This window comes from Stigmatopora argus, chromosome 15 (assembly GCF_051989625.1).
Source record: "Stigmatopora argus isolate UIUO_Sarg chromosome 15, RoL_Sarg_1.0, whole genome shotgun sequence".
Taxonomy (NCBI): Eukaryota; Metazoa; Chordata; class Actinopteri; order Syngnathiformes; family Syngnathidae; genus Stigmatopora; species Stigmatopora argus.
In genome coordinates, this window is record NC_135401.1 from 1,302,133 (window position 1) to 1,308,227 (window position 6,095).

The window sequence follows — 6,095 nt, forward strand, 5'->3', positions numbered from 1 at the left end:
ATAATAAAAACCCATACTATTTCGTCTTATATGTGCTTAATGCTAGTTTCCACAGGGGTTTGATGGGGGTTTGAGCCAAGATGGCCGACACACAAAAAAAAGAAACGAAGAAGAAGAAAACAGAGAAGAAGAAAACCACGCGGGAACTGCATTAAATGGGCAGAATAATTAGCTACAAGTCGTATAATTTTGTTGTAGGATAGAAAATTGTTGAGATAAGTCCTGTCGTTTTATTCAGTTGTTTCGAGCGTTTTATTAACACTGACATGAACATGAGTGTGTATAACGGTAAGAAGGGGAAAGGCTTTTTTTGCGAACTATGGTAGTTTCCTAGCAAAAGTGATTAGCACGGGAGCTAAGCTAGCGTGCTAATGTGATATAACTTGCGTAGTAACAACGTCCGTATTCGTCTTTTTCCAGTTTCAAAAAGAGTTTTAAGCAATGTACATAACAGTACATATACATTAGGCGTGTGACTGAGTTTAAAAACAATGTAAATAAAGGCGTTGTAATTCATTCCAGTTTAATAATTTCACTTTATTTCAACATGCTACATTGTTCATGTTTTTAAAATGGTGGTAGTGGCTGAATAAATGAAGACATACACTAAGCAAAATTGCAATTAATTGAATTTCAATACAAAAGAGTAGAAAAAAACAACTACCTGGTGAAAAAAAAAAACTAAAAATGATTTGAAGTGCCATTTTAAGACATTTAAATGGACACAAAACAGAGAGAAAATATCATAAAGTTAATATTTTTCTTCTCTAAATGATATTTAAGTGGCTTAACATTAAACAACATGAGCTAAAATGATTTTGTATTTCAGGTTGGCCCGACCTTTCTCCTCGTGAACATGCATCACGTGAAGACGTATCTACGATGGACATATTTTTTCAACGCTTCACCCTCGTAAGTAGACAAGGTGAGATGTTTTGGAGATAAAACTAGAGATAACATACTTTGGATAAATTTAGAAAAGAATGTGTGAATATATTGGCAAAAAAAGTGTTAAGGTTTTGCGACCAGGTAAGAAATAAAATAGATATAAAATATGTACAACAGGGGGCAGTCTTGTGACCTATACAAATGATAGTAATGGAGGGGAGCACATTCTCCATGCAGACAGCAATGAAAATTTCAAAATGGCATCTTTTTAAAAGCTACGCCGCTGTAATGATTGAACACAAATCAAAATGCGGCAGATCCCGAGGGAAACGCCGGGCTTTCTGAGAGTGGGCAGCTGCTTGCAATTGAGACTAAAGACTTCTCAGCCAGGAATGTCCCCAGTGACTCAAAAACATAACAGAGAATGCAACATTAAGAAATCCAGAACACTAGTCTGTTGGGTTTTGAGTATTTCATCGACTTCATTGCGAGTTTTTTTAAAAAACCCTCTTGACTGTCAAGCTAGTTTTGCACCGATATCATTTTTGGGGCCTCCGATTTAAGTGAATTGGACATCTATTATTGTCAATGGCGGGGAATCAGTTCGTTTTTGCGTCATTTTCTTCTGCAGTGATAAAAATATATCATGTTTATTTGTTTTTTTAAATACTAAATACTCACTTGAATGTAAAGTATTTGCTAACATGGCTTGATCTGACAGTTCTTTTTCTCATTGGCGACCCTTGATATTAATAAATGTCCAATCCATTTCAATTTAGAGGGCTACTCTGCCCGGCAACTAGTGGCAAACTCTTTGGTGGGATGGTGCATGTTGGCCAGAGGAAGAACACATTTTATTTTTAACTCATTAGCTATCTCTGATGGCAGCAGAGATCCATTTTTTTTTGTTTCTTCTTCAAATATTTTAGATTTTTGTGATTAACTTGACGGCAAAAAGACACAAAGAGTTAAATTTGAATTCCGCCATCCAGGGGTTACACTAACATGTTAAGGGAATTTTAAAAAAACAAAAAAAACGACGTTAATATTGCCTGTTTATCATTAAACAGCCATTCCGAGAGCAGGAGCACATTTTGGGCTTCAAAAAAAAAAGAAGCAATCTACGTAAATTGTGAGCATCCGTCAAATTGTCATTTACCACGCTGATATTTGCTCGTAATGGGCGCCGTGTACTTAGCTAAAAAACGCGTTCCGTGTTCCTTCGGTTTAAACGGCGCTGAGTAATGACGGGTTTAGACAAGAGATTCCAGATTCACTTCAACGTGTTCAGTTGGGGTGCTTGATTGCATTCGCACATGTTGCCAAGCGCCAATTTCCATTGTTAATAACCTAGAGCAAACATTTATGTCTGATGCTGAAAATTGCTTTGCCTTTGAAAGCAGTGGCTCGGCCTAATCCGTCATGTGGAATATTATTTCAATTAACTGTAAAGGTTTTCCCAAAGCGGCGCTTGACTGCGCTTTTTATGCCGTGTAACGTTTTACAGTGGTACCTCTACTTATGAAATTCACTTGAGAATTTTTCGTAAGCAATCTCTAATTCGTTTTCAGATCAAGTTTTATTTCTTTAATAAGGGACAGCACATATTAATGAAGATATTTATTTTCATGTTAATGAACATATGTTAATATGTAAGGTTGTAGCCGAGGGCTAATTTTCCATCTTTCGTCCCTTGTATAAGCTAGCGCGACACTAGAAAGCTCATCAGTTCTGGTTGTGATGTCACAACCAGAATTTGTGACATCACAACCAGAATTTGTGATGTCACAACCAGAATTTGTGATGTCACAACCAGAATTTGTGATGTCACAACCATAATCTGTGATGTCACAGCCAGAATGTGTGATGTCACAACCAGAATTTGTGATGTCACAACCAGAATTTGGGTCAAAAATTGGTGTTCCCTTGTTTTGAGTGGAATAAAAATTTGATTTGTGCCAATATTGATTTTTACATGTGTAAATATGTGATGTAATTTTCATCTTTTTGCATTTAACAGATTGAGAAACGCACAAAAATGAGAAACAAAGCATTTCTTGACTTAAGGACAAAGTCATTTATCATTTACTCATTATACATTGGATTATAAATTTTTACTGGTCTAAAACATGTTATATTTGGAATTATTTTTGCTGGTCTAACTAAAAATATGGGTATCGGCAATCTTGAGAAAAATCAGATTGGATCGGAGTAAAAAGGGGCGGGACATCTCTATGGTTTCTTCAAAAAGTCAAGTTTGTTGTTAGCCCGTTGTGCACTTGTATCGATTGAGCAATAACCTTAGAAAAAGTTTGAAGTGGTCGCTCTTTCGGTAAACTTTGCCCCTTTCTGACTGGGTAAATAAACCGAATGATGTATTAAAGCTTTTGATGGTGGAAAATGTACCAAATGTTCCAACCATTTAGTAAAGTCATTTAAGCCAAGGTCAACATATTTCACAACAGATGTAAATAAAATTTTAAAAGTGATTTTACGTACATTACGTTAACGTTTCTATTCTTGTGTAATATGATTTTCTTTCTCGTAAAATGTCATGTTTAATTTAATCTGATATTATTACATTTCTTTGATCTCTAGCTCTTGTAATTTATGACTGTTCCGACGTTAACCACATTTTATTATGACTTTACTCGTAGTTTATTTAACCGCATGTATTGAAGATAAATTGTACATCAAACGTCAACTTTGACAGCCGCATCAAAAAGGCATTTATACTCCAGTAGCGGATTCCAAACACCTTTTCTAAACGGTTAATGATTTTACCACTTGAAAAAAGGTCTTATTCAGCCTCCTTTGTCCGATTTCTGCTTTTGAAGGATCAAAGTGAGCACTTCTTGAAAGCCATGTTGACTTTTTGCCTCCGATAGTCAAACACCAAATAAGTGAAAATGCCTGGGCGCCGCTCGTCAGCCGTCGTTCTCCGTCGCTCTCCATTATGCCGATGGGTGACTCAACTGGGAATACGTCTTGTCGAGAGCGACACGCAAAATAGATTTCACAAACGGGGGGGGGGGTTAGCGAGGAACCAGGGTGTGTGTCCCGCTCTTCAGAAATCGTAGATCACAAATGACAGATGGCGTAAAGGGCTTTCAGATGTGGGGCCGATGCAGGAATTCGGGATCTCTGCGCCGTCCACTTTTTCCCTTTCATCCCGAGTCCAACAAACACGACTCGAAAGGACTAATCTCGGTATCACTTGTCATTTACGTAAACTGAGTAAATGGTTACTCACCTTACGGTCACGCTTATTTTTTATGGATGTGACTTGTCTTGAATATTCAGGACATTTGAGAATTCAAGTAAACACGAACGTTCCTACAACAATTTAGCACACAATGATCAAATCACACATGACTTACTGCCTAACAGTTTGGTCATCGGCCTGCAAAACAACACTAAAACCAATTGAAACCATTTATAAGCAAGCTTTGAAAGTATTGGACAGAAAGCCAAAAACGCACCACCATTGCCAGATATATAAAAAAAAACACAAAGGCCTTAACTGGGACAATACTGTTAAATATGCAGATGCTATCTTAGTTTATAAAATCTTCCAACACAAAGCTCCTCCTCCACCGCAAGATTTTGTACCAAAAAAATCCTATATATCAACAAGGGCTGGCTCTAGAGGTGACTGTGTAATTCCCTTCAAAAAATTAGCTAAATTAGCCAAAGCACCTTCTCTCTTCATTCCTGGAACTCAATAACAATTAACATACGTAAACACCGGTCCATCTCTGAACCTCTTGGCCAATCATCTTAAAGCCTGGCCGTTAAACCAACCATATTGCAATCACAATGCTGTTTAAAACTGTACTACGTTTGTGTATGTCTAGTATTTGTCATGGTTTATCTTCAACCTACACAAGGGACTTAAGATGTAAATTCGACTACAATCTTACATATTTACATGTATATGTTCTTTAACATTCAATATAATTATATTCATTAATATATGCTGTACCCTTATTAAATAAATGAAACTCAAACATAATTATGATGAAATCCGGTGATCCATTGCCTCTTTCACAGGAACACCCTTGTTAAAGCCAGTGTTTGTGTTTATACGACACAAGGCGACCCCGACTCATTTGCAATTGGAGTGTTTTGACTGCGTTCCGTTCCAACTGTAACCTGCTAGGAAATGCCAAAAATGCATGGCGAGCACAGCTTCTTAATCCCACGTGTCAGTGGAAAAGGGGTGCAGGCACTCAATGCGCAGTCCCACTTTTCAAACAGTGGCTCACAGAAAGAATTTCTTGTCAAAACACACAGGTTTTATGAGAAGGAACCTGCCGGATGTTCAGTAAGTGTCTTCCTTTGCAGGACATTGCGACAGATGTAAAACAGGTCTTGGGTAGTGTTATCTGTGATTACATTTTAGATTTAAAATACCCTGCCCCCCCAAAAAAATATATATATACTACATATTAGTGATGTGTGACCTGAAAATGTCAGTTCGTCCTAACATTAAGAACAAATGAATTAGAATTGTTGCTATTTTCCATTTTCTTGCAAAGGTTACTCACGCGTGGTTAGCAGAAGAAACCGATCCGCTAAAAGGCCATCGTGAGGCCGATCGGTGGTACTACGTTAGCGTAGGAATCCCCAAATGGTACGCAAGTCAGCGCAAATGGAGCGCCACCCGTTGGCCACTGTGAGTTTTATGAACAGGCCTATTTGTAGCGATAATGTAAAACGTAGAGAGAAAGTTTCATTTAAAATTGGTGGTACGCTGTATCAAAATGGGTGAAATATGATTAAATATAAAAGAAATTATAAATATAAAGAATCATTAAATAATATAAATTCAAAATAAAACATTTTAAAAAATAAAGAACATTTTTAGGGGAAATCTAGATACGTTCAATAAAAGAGAACCCTTTTTCTTACAATTGTTTTTTATTTGAAGTATTCTTTTATTTTCAATTCATTTGATATATTTACTTTTATTGAGGTCATTTTAGGATTTTTCAAATTTTACCTGTATTTTTTCAACTTAACTTTCTCCATTCAGTTTTTTCAATCAACACTATTTGACCTATTTATTCCTCCAATGACGTCTATCGCCGTCACTGGCAGCAACGCGTGGAGAAATCCACCGCTCGCGTATTTTGGTTGTTTATTCCTGGGAGTAGATGTATTAAAAGACAACTTTTGCCATTGTTTTCTTTGTGAAGGCGGTT